The 11,636-nt window shown below is 38.4% G+C and overlaps 1 non-coding gene and 1 pseudogene across 1 annotated transcript; both read left to right on the top strand.

The window, feature by feature from the left end:
* Positions 1–1,625: 1,625 nt before the first annotated feature.
* On the top strand, positions 1,626–1,943 carry LOC144617047 (protein PET117 homolog, mitochondrial pseudogene; annotated as a pseudogene).
* A 2,597-nt stretch (positions 1,944–4,540) lies between these two features.
* On the top strand, positions 4,541–4,643 carry LOC132674012 (U6 spliceosomal RNA). Its single transcript, XR_009608340.1, has one exon. It is a non-coding gene; the product is annotated as a U6 spliceosomal RNA (small nuclear RNA).
* The last annotated feature ends 6,993 nt before the right edge of the window (positions 4,644–11,636 follow it).

The raw sequence follows: 11,636 nt of genomic DNA, 5'->3' as shown, positions 1-11,636 counted from the left end.
ACTTTGAAAGTATAAGAAATACCACTACAAACCAGAGATCACACGTGCAAAATCTTTGTTGTTCCATAAATAATTTTCCTGTATAAAAATAGATTCAAAATCGTGAAGTGGATGCTTACTAACAGCAAAAGAAATGATCAAAAAGATGAACATAAAGGCTTATAAAATCAGAGTAGGTCATGCAAAATACAAACATTGCAGGGTCAAAATCGAAGCGAGATTTTAGCAAACGAGGTTTGCTTTGAAGTTCTCATTCAACATTTATCATGTCTTCTCTTAATTTTCTAATAACCAGCTATTTGTTATTTTACATTTGACTCTTCATTATAAGTCCAAACTTTCATAATTTTATGCTCTGTTTCATAATCCTGCCATACCCATTTACATGTTGTTCCAGGATTAATATCAGCAACTAAATTTGTTATTTTCACTTTAAGTGGGGAATCTTTTGATATTAATTGGTTGATTTAGATATTACCTCTTTTTTAATGCTTATTAATTTTGAGAGAGAGAGAGAGAGAGAGAGAGAGAGAGAGAGAGAATGAGTGGGGGAGGGGCAAAGAGAGAGGGTCCCAAGCAGGCTCCACACTCAGTGAAGAGCCTGACACAGGGCTTGATCTCAGGACTGTGAGATCATGATCTGAGCTGAAATCAAGAGCCAGTCACTTAACTGACTGAGCCACCCAAGTATCCCTGAGAAGGTTACCTCTTAAGGCAACAAGTTTGGACTGTTGGTAGGATTATTGCCATGTTCAGATACTATAGTGATAAAACTTTCAAGTTTGGGGGTCAGAGGACACAAGATCTAGTTCTAATTTTGCTATTTATTAACTATATGGGCTACTTAATAGGGGGTCTGTAATTTAAACTCCCTACTATACTTTATAGGAAGTATATGTATATGTCAATTAGATTAAGTTACATTGTAAGGGTGGTCATTTGCCCTAACCAAAAATTCACTCCCTAGGAGTCATCAACCAGTCTTCTAATCAACTAGTCTTCTAACTAGCCTCCAGAGGTGTTTTCTAGAAAAAATTTGTCTAGCCATTGACTCAGTCCTCAGTCCACTGGTGGTCTGATATCTACTATAGCAAACTACCAGCTTGTATGTTACATAAGTGTTTTGTGCCTGCTTCTTAATAAATGTTTAATATGCATCTTTATGTGTGGCCAAATTTTGTCAGAGATTACTTTCAACATAAACTGGTGAAGAGGTTGTGTGGAAGGTAGTTACTCCTCATTCATCTCTAATTATTGGTGGTTACCATTATCTACAAAATAACTTTTGCAATATTACCCTTCACCTAACATTGGTTTCTCTTTACCTCCATCCCAGATATTTGTAATGTCACCCAGGAGTCTATAGGCAATTAGTGGGTAATAAACTCATAGATCTCCAAACTATAGACTCAGAGAGATTCAGTGGGATTCAGTGCATGCACAGAGCTTTCCTGGGTTAGCAGTCTCCTCAGGATTCTATAGATTGATCTGACAATTGTCTGGTCCATGCCCCAAGTCCCGGAAGCAGTTAGGATTTCTCCAGTTCTGGCAGCCTCTGAGTAGCATTCAGCTGTGGCCCTGGGGCCCCAGGCGGGTAGTGGGAGGTCATGGTGGCTGGTGCGGGGATGTCTAGGAGCCCGAAGGTGGTGCTAGGCCTATCGGTGGTGCTGATGGCGGCCACCGTGGCCCGGGTGCATCTGAAGCAGCGGCAGGACCTGCAGAGGCTTCACGGTGGAGTGATCAGAGACATTGAGAGGCAAAATTGGAAAAAAGAAAACATAAGTCTCTTGGGAGAACAGATTATTTTGACTGAGCAACTTGAAGCAGAAACAGAGAAAATGATAGTGGCAAAAGGATCTCAAAAAACATGACTTGAAATGGATGTCAAATACTGAGGGACATTGTCAAGTGTGAGTATGTGAGTGTGGATGGAGAATAGCTTTGTGAGGTATTCAACCTTTTCATGGTTACTGCCCTTTCAAACTTGACCAAAGACAATGACACTGGATCATATATTCTAAACAATTGCTTTAGAAGTCCCTTCTATCTCAGTAAAGAAGTGGTCACTCTTCTGAAGAGTGTCTGCCTGTGTGATCTTGGTAGTAGCCCCTTTAAGCCTGGTATCCAGAGTTTAGGATTGTTCGTGAAAAGCGCTTGAGAGCCTAAGAGAGGAAGGTATGGATAGTAATATCCACCTAAGTAGTTTGATAAGCCGTCATGATGATAAAGCCACGAGAACATCTACCTCAGAAGGGCTGGAGGAGGGAGAGGTGGAGGGGGAGACTGCCCTGATAGTTGAATCAGAAGACAAGGTATCGGTGGACTTATCTCATGATCAGAGTGGGGATTCCCTCAACAGTGATGAAGGAGATATGTCTTGGATGGAGGAGCAGCTGTCCTACTTCTGTGACAAGTGCCAAAAATGGATACCGGCCAGTAAGGAGCTTCTTAATTCCCTTGATTTGTCAGTTCCTATGCGAAGGTTTGTTCTTCTAACCTGTGAACAAAACATGAATGTAAAATGGACCTAAATAAAAGATAATTATTATTTTTATGGTTAATTTAGTTGGTTAATGAGAGATTTATATAAAGCATAGACACATTTGTGCTAATAAAAACTATTGTCAACCTCTCAAAAAAAAAAAAAAAAAAAAAAAAGAAAAGAATTTCTCCAGTTCCCTCCAAGGTCTTCAGTTCCCTGGAGTCTTGATCAATGCTTCTTGTAGACTAAGTTTCTTCCCTAGGACCATTGTCAAACCCTTTGCTCTGCTCGTAAAAACAGAACACAGATTAGATATCCTGGGGCCATGTCATTGATAGAGATGATGATGATGATGGTGGTGGTGGTAATGATTATTAATATGATTTCCACATGGCAAAAAGCTATGTCCCCATTTGATTGTTTGCACATAAAATAAAACCCAAGAAATACTGTCTTACACCACAAAGTTTTTTTTTTCTCCTTATATAATACACCTGGAGTTGGGCAATCTAAATCTGGTACAAGGCCTCAATGATGCAATAAATGACCTTAAGTCTATCTTCCTGCTCCGTCATCATTAGTTTGTAGTCCTGGTCCCCCCATTTTCAATACGGCTGCAGCACCTCCAGGCATGCAATCAATAGGGGAGGAGAGAACTTTTACAAAATAAGGTTTTGCCTTTTTATTCAAGACATAAAGTTCTCTTCAGGGAAATCCATTTATATTACATGGCCAGAACTTTGTCATCCTCTAGCTGCAAGGGAGTTAGGAAAGGGAATAATTTTAATAGGACATATCACCATCTTGAACAAAGTGAAATCCCAACAGGAAGGAAGAAGGGGAATGGGGAATAGATATTGACAGGCAACTAGTAGCATTTAGCGTTCCTACTATTTAGTAGTTTAACAGGTAGTTTTCATACTTACCATCTCTAACATTACCCAGTAACCATCTTCCACATGATGAAACTGAGGATCAAAGGTTTTTAGTAACTTGCGCAAGAAAATGGCAGATTCATGATTTGAATCCAGGACAACTTGATTAATAGCAATAGTAATAATAGTTAACATTGGTCAAACACTTGCCATGGGTCAGATATTCCACTAGGTCTTTTATGTGTATTGACTTGTTTCCTCTTCATAGAATCCCTCTGAAGAAGGCATTTTTATTATTTCTTTAAATGTTTATTTATTTTTGAGAGAGAGACACACACAGAGCATGAGCAGGGGAGGGGCAGAGAGAGAGGGAGGCACAGAATCTAAAGCAGGCTCCAGGCTCTGAGCTGTCAGCACAGAGCCTGATGTGGGGCTTGAACCCATGAACCGTGATATCATGACCCGATCTAAACCCGGACACTTAATGGACTGAGTCACCCAGGGCCCCCTGAAGAAGGTGTTTTTATTGTCCTCACTTATCAGATGAGAAAACCAAGGCCTTGAGAAGTTAAGGGACTTACATAAAAGTCCACAGATTATAGGAAGTGAAGCTTGAATTTAACTCAGTTCTGTGTGAATCCTTAGCCCTTGACTGCTCTTCTACACAGATTCTGCAAAATTCAGCTGCTCAAACCGTGAACTCTGCCACCATCATACTAGGGTAGTATGGTTAAGTACCAATAAGGCAGCTAATAAGTACTCCACTTGGAAGGATTAAATGGAGAATTCCTGGAAATGGAAGCTGAAGATTCAAGAAATAGCAAGAAAATGAGTAAGGTCGAAGCTGGTGTTCAGCTGTGTGCCAGAATATGCATTTAATGTTTTTCCCTGATTCAAAATACACACCTACATTGGTGCGTATTCTTGATGAAGTCACAAGGAAATATCGATCACAGAAGATGACCATTGGTAGTTGCCTATCCAATAACCATTCTCCATTCATTACTAACAGAACCCCATTTTACCAAGGGCAACATTAGGCTTGATTAAAATGACTCAGTGCCACAGACTTCTCTGCGTCTATGGGGTGGCCATATGGAAGCAGGCTGCCCAGCGTAAGCACACTGTTTTGGTTAGGGCTTCCTGAAAAGTTATGTTTATCGCCAAGAAGAGACAAGCTTGCGCTTGCTTTGGCAGCCCATACTGGAAATAAAATGATACAGAGGAGATTCGCGTGGCCCTTGCACAAGGATGACATGCATATCTCTGAAGCATTCCATATTTTCCACAGTTCCCAGAGGTCATAGGACACTCCATTGGTTAATCCCAAGGAAACTGTATGAGTCAAAGCACAATATGTGGCATCCAATATTGACATTGTGATTTTTTTTTCCACAAAAAGAGAGAGAAAGAGAGAGAGAGAGAGACCAGCTCAGCCCCCTCATTATTTGCCCTTTATTCATTCCTCTTCCTTTAGCCTGAAATACAGTTGTGATGTCAAGTGGGGCGGTGGCCATCTTATGAGCATGAAGATAACTCACTTATCTTATGAGCATGAAGATAATGGTCTCGCACTAAGGACGGCACAGTGGAGAGATAAATAACTGCCTAAATGCTCCATTTAAGTATGTTGACTCCATACCAATCTAAGCTTGCCTATTTCTGGATTTGTAATGATTTATGAAAAATAAACCATTTAGCTAAGCTGCTGCTATTGTATGATTGTTGTTGCATGGAGTTGAAAATAATACCTACTGAGAGAGATGGCCATGCTATTTTCCCTTTCCATTGGGTTTATTTTTGGTTTACTACCAAAGTCATCTCCAGCATAAAGCATATCATTGTCATTGCCCCAGATTTGACTGCATGGGGGATGCTAATTAGTCTGGAAGGAGTGGGTTTATGGCTCTGGTACCTTGCACTAAAGAAGGCCTCAGAGTAATAAGGTGACATTGTACAAAGAACGGAGGCTTTGGCAGAAGTAATCTTCATGACAATTTTTACTCACTCACTTTGAGCTGCAGTTTCCTTAGCTCCACAATGAAGAGTCTACTTTCTACCCTAAATATTTCCTGAGAGGTGCATGGGATCCCTAATTCAAGCAGCATATACGTGGATAGTTATCTTTATTACGAATTCCCCTCTCTCACTAATACGAATGGACCACATCATCTCACCCTCTCCTCCTCCCTTCTCAATGCATCCCTAGTCTTCTTGATAGAATGTTCTTCGGAAAAAAAAAACTTCTGCCCCTAGAGTTTGGCCTTGGTTTTCATTTTATCTAGATTTCGTATGGTTAAAAGAAGTGGTTGGAAAAGGGAGTGGGGAGGAGGAGAAGGCCCATAGAGTATGACCCAAGGAGGATTCTGCTGACAGACAGAGGAAAACCTACAAGAAGAGAGCATGAAAACATCTCCCCCTTCCTCAGAACTTCCTTTCTTCCCCATGTGAAAATGGAGACCCAAGTCTGTGACCATATATCTTTAGGTTCACAAAGTATATCTACATTTTTAATTAGAGTGTTTCTTAAGAGCTAAGTCTTCTGAAATGTGCTCTCAATAAAGTCATAATCATCTATAGTACATATTTATAACACACACACATATATGCCACATACATATTTATATATAACGTTAGAGTCTGTTACCATGGCAACTATTGCAGTACTAACAAATTAAGCATTGTGACTCCACTGTAATAAGAAAAGAGAAATTCAAATGAAACACCAAGCATTTGTTTAAGCACAAATATCTTTAGTAATTAAATACACAGAAACAATACGGAAAACCACAAATTAATGCTTAGAAGCCTTTTCCAGTATGAAACCCAGATTTGCTGTTATTTTCCCTTTTCCATTCCATTCCATTATACATCTTTATAAATTAAGTTTGGCACTGAGTTAACGAGAACAGATCTGCTGCATGGGAGCTCTCACACACCGAAAAGCTCAGCTTTCATTCTAAATAGTTACACCTTCCATAATCAGTGAGAAAGATTTTATGGCTCTTTTTATTCATCAAAAAGAGGACTTTTAAAAAGAAAGCTCAAATGTGAAGTTGGTCTTACATCCCCTGTTTCATTCAGACAACATGTAGAACTACCCCTGGGGTTTTGAATACATTAACATCCTTTCACAATTAACCCTAATAGGACAAGTGTAGCATTTTTCCAAGCAGATATATTCAAAGCCGAAAAATACATAGTGTTTAAATAGGTCTCATTATATCAGCTACACCAAATCTCTCCTCTTTATATACAGAGGATTGTACCTCTTTTCACTGTCATGCAACATTAAAATAGGAAGGCATACACAAGGGTGACACGGATTTGACAAAAAATTAATGATTTGTACATCACTTTAATGCTTCAAATCTGCAATTCATGTATGCTAATTAGTTCATAATGGGCTGTTGAAGAACAGAACTGTCATCCTGCTGCTTCCCGGGTTTCTGGAAGCTCTGATTCAGCACAGCCCTGCCCGGTTGCCTGCTGGATTCTGGGCTGGTACCCGGCAGATCTATGAGAGCATTTTCCCCCACCACACACAATTGTTTCTAGGATGTGGTGCTTTAATCTATCAGAGTTCCGATGGCGTATCTCAGATGAGTGGTTCCTGGGTGCTGCAATACATACTGGGAGCAATAGCACGGCCCCACTATATCCAAATGATTGATTTCTGGGTTTTAGGCTGTCAGGCTATACCTCAGAGGGCAGCTGTCAGCTTCCTAAATGTATGAAGTTGTATTATGCAGCACATTTTGAAAATGTATGTACAACTTTTTTTTTTTATTTACAGATAAAGAAGGCTGTAAAACTTGGAGAGAGGAAACAAAGGGGGTACAAAGATCAGATATCTTCTCTTACTGTGAAATCATGTATATCTCCCCAATGCAAGAAAAGCAGCTACCGAATCCCTTTTTCCTTCGGTCTTTGTGCTGCCGGGGTGGAGACAGACTGTCACAACAGCAGGAGAGTGTGAGGCTGAACTGTTTCACAGACCAAAAGGAAACACCAGGGCTTGCTGGAAGCTGTGAGACTTGAAAACGAGTTGCTCTGTTTTTACTGGAGAGAAAACTTATTTTCCCTGATCTCATGATAGAGGTTTGACCCAGTGTGTTCCTCATATCACATCTGCTGATCTGTAAACTCAGCTGCTGCTCATGTCCAGAGCAGAGACCGCACAAAGGAAACAAGCACTAAATTTGTTTCTAGGTTTGAAGTATCAGATGCCTGGTGGCTGAAATTTTGTCTTGAAGACTCCAAAATGAAAATGCATGTAATTAATTTTTTTTTAACTTACTAGAAATATGAACTAGAGGTCAAAATGGAAGAACTCAGCCAGGCCAGGGGAAAAAAATATGCCCGATGTGGCTGAGCCTTAAGGGATTTTAGATGGTCAGGAATAGATACTTGATAAATCTGCAAAATAATGGCACATTAAAAGAGAGTTTAAAAGTGATCAAGTTAGGGGCGCCTAAGTGGCTCAGTTGGTTGAGCAGCTGACTCTTGATCTTGGCTCAGGTCGTGATCTCATGGTTTTGTGGGTTTGAGTCCTGCACTGGGGTCTGTGCTGACAGTGCAGAGCCTGCTTGGGATTTTCTCTCTCCCCCTCACTCTGCCCCTTCCCAACTCAAGCTGTCTGTCTCTCAAAATAAATAAACAAACGTTAAAAATAATGAATAAATAAATACATAAATAAATAGACATGATCAAGTTAATGAGAATTACTTTGTTTACAGGTTTATTTAAGGTCTTTCCATAGGCAAGGAAGTAAAAAAATGTACTGATAAGAATAAAAGTAGGTGTTTAATAAATGTTGAATAAGTGAAGGATGCTCTTCAAAAAATATTATGACTTTAGAAAGACATGAAATAATATTCCAACCTTGAGACTGCTATTGGCTGTCTAGAGAGCAACAGGAAAACTCACATAGATGTAGATAGTGATGATACCATTTTGTCTTCATTAGACATCTGAATAACACTTTCTTGGGGAGGAAACCAAACCACAAACTTGATGTTCCCTCCACTGGTTGGGTTATTCAGATCTACAGATTTTAAGTTGTATTTGGTCAATATTTATGAGTAGGGCGGTTGGGTCATTTAGTAGATGTGCGTTTAGATTTTTGAGTAAATCTCAAGCTGTTTTCCAAAGTGGTTGTACCATATTACATCCCTACCAGTCAAGTATGACTTGACTACCTGTCCCCCCACATCCTCACCAATAGAAATATTTTTAACTTTGGATAGTCTAAAAGGCATGTAATTTGGGGCACCTGGGTGGCTCAGTAAGTTAAGTGTCCTGCTCTTGATTTCAGCTCAGGTCATGATCTCACGGTTTGTGGGTTCGAGTCCCATATCATGGTCTGTGCTGACAGCACAAATCCTACTTGGTATTCTCTCTCTCCCCCCCTCTCTACCCCTCTTCCCCCTCTCAAAGTAAATAAACTTAAAAATAGCAATAAATAAGAGGCATATAATTAGGTCTTGCTATGGTTTTGATCTGCATCTTTCTCATGAGTAATAATGTTCAGCATCTTTTCATGTTCTTATTTGCCATCCATAAATTTTCTTTGGTAAAGAAACTGTTTAAGTTTTTCCTGTGTTTTACCTTTTTTAAAAAAATTATTGTTATCATCAAGTTTTGAGATTTCTTTATACATTCTGGATACAGTCTTTTATCTGATATATAATTTGCAAATATTTTCTCCTAGTCTCCTGAGTCTTTTCATTCCCTTTGTCTAGTTTTTCAAGAGTAGACATTCTTCATTTTGGTGAAATTATATGTCATATATATGTAATAGTATATATATATGTATATACATGTATGTATATATATATAATAGTATATATACATACACACATATGTATGTGTGTGTATGTATGTATGTAAATATACATGATCTTTCAGTATCTCCTTTCCCTGATCAGTCTGCCAGAAGTTTATCTATTTGATTATCTTCTCTAATAATGGATTTTGTTTTCATTAATTTTTATCCATTGTTTTTTTTTCTATTTCCTTGATTTCTACCCTGATCTTTAATCTTTATTATTTCTTTCTATTTGCTTATTATCCATTTCATTTGCTCTTCTTTTTCTACATCATAAGGTGGATGCTGAAGTTCTTGATTTTAGACAAAAGAAAAATGAAATCATATATATATGCAAAGATTGTTATACAAATATTTATTAAAGTTTAATTTTTTTAAGTTTATTTATTTTGAGAGAGACAGAGATAGTGTGAATGGGGGAGAGGCAGAGAAAGAGAGGGAGACAGGTTTCACACAGCATGGAGCCCAACACAGGGCTCAAACTCATGAAACCGTGAGATCATGACCTGAGCAGAAACCAAGAGTCAGATGCTCAACTCACTGAGCCATCCAGGTGCCCCAAGGCTTTATTTTTAATAGCCAACACCTGGAAACTACTCAAATGCTCATCATCATGTGGATAAATACAAAATACATAACTTGTGCATACTTATATAATGGACTAGTACTCAGCAATAAAAAGAGAAGTGTTACATAAACTGTGTGGCTATATCTGAAAATAAGTACACTATTGAAAGAAGCCAGGGAAAAAAAGGAAATACTATATGATGTCATGTATAAAAAATTATAGAAAATGCAAAGTAATTGATACTGACACAATAATAAGTAGAGAACCCAGTGAAATAATAAGCAAAATATTTTAAGAGATATTTTATAAATAAATACATATGTATGGCCAAGAAGCCTATGAAAAGATGGTCAATAATATTAGGCATCAGGAAAATTACAAACTAAAACCACAATGAGATACCACTACAAAGCCACTAATATAGCTAAGATTAAGAAGAGTGCCTTCATTTTAAGGTGCTTGGGTGGTTCAGTCAGTTAAGGATCTGACTCTTGGTTTCTGCTCAGGTCATGATCTCACGGTTCATGGATTTGAGCCCCACGTCAGGCTATGTGTTAACAGCGTAAAGCCTTCTTGGGATTCTCTCTCTGCCCCTCCCATGCTCTCTCTCTCTCTCTCTCAAAATAAATAAACTTTAAATAAAAAGAGTGATAACACAAAACATTGGCGAGGATGTGAAGAAGGTAGGATTTTAATACATTGCTGGAACAATTGCTGGAAAGTAAAAAGGGAAAACTATTTGAAAATTTGTTCGACACTTTCTTTAAAAAGTTAAAGATATATGATCCCTAGGACCCAGCAATTTCTCTCCTGAGTCTGTACCCCTAAAAAAGTATATGTCCACATAATACATGAATATTCATAGCAGCTTTATTCAAAATAGATTAGAATTAGAAATAATCCCTCCCTTGCTCTGGAGACTCCAATTACATGTATATTTGATGTTTAAAGTTGTCTCACTGATGCTCTGCTCATTTTAGTTTTCAAATTTTTAAAAATTCTTTGCAAATTTCACTTTACATGGCTTCTATTCCTATGTCTTCAATTTCATTAATCTTTTTTTCTCCAATGTTTAAGCTGATGTATTTTTTATCTCAAATATTATAGTTTTCATCTTTAGAAGCTCAGTTTGGATCTTTTTTATGTCTTCTATTTCTCTAGTCTTCATGTGCAATCTTTCCTCCAGCCTCTTGAACTTATGGAATACTGTTATAATAACTCTTTTAATGTCTTGTCTACTAATTTTAACATCTGTATAATTCTTACATTGGTTTCAACTGATTGATTTTGCCCTCATTATGGGTCATACTTTCCTGCTTCCAAATGCTAATTGGGAATATTAATTCTGTTCATTTCTGAACGGATGTCTGATGTTGTAAATTTTACCTTTTGGATGCTGGGTATTTTTGTGTTCCTGTAAGCATTCTTGAACCTCTGGGATGCAGTTGAATTACTTGCAAAACACTTCATCCCTTTCAGAACTTGCTTTTAAGCTTTGTTATGTACAACTAGAGCAATCTTTATTCAGGGGTTACCTTTGTCTCAATATTAAAGTGAAACTTTCTTAGGACTTGAGGACTCTACCCAATGTCCCATGAATTATGAGGTTTTCCACTCTGCTTGGGAGGAACAGGAATTATTCTTGGCTTTGTGTGAATTCTTGGTACCATCTCTCTAATCTTTTCAGAGAGTTCTTTCCATGGACCTAGACAGTGTCCTTACGCACATGGACTGATCAGTACTCAGTTGAAGACTCCAGCAGGACTCTCTATGGATCTCTGATTCTCTGCCCTGCAGACTCTAACCACACAGACTCCTTTTTCTCTCTTATCCCATGGGACCACTGTATTCTGCCTAGGATCCCCCTCTCTGCACATTGAC

Source organism: Panthera onca, chromosome C1 (assembly GCF_046562875.1).
Source record: "Panthera onca isolate mPanOnc1 chromosome C1, mPanOnc1 haplotype 2, whole genome shotgun sequence".
Lineage (NCBI taxonomy): Eukaryota > Metazoa > Chordata > Mammalia > Carnivora > Felidae > Panthera > Panthera onca.
Note: the sequence above shows the minus strand (reverse complement) of the source record. Positions and strands in the feature narration are given on the sequence as shown.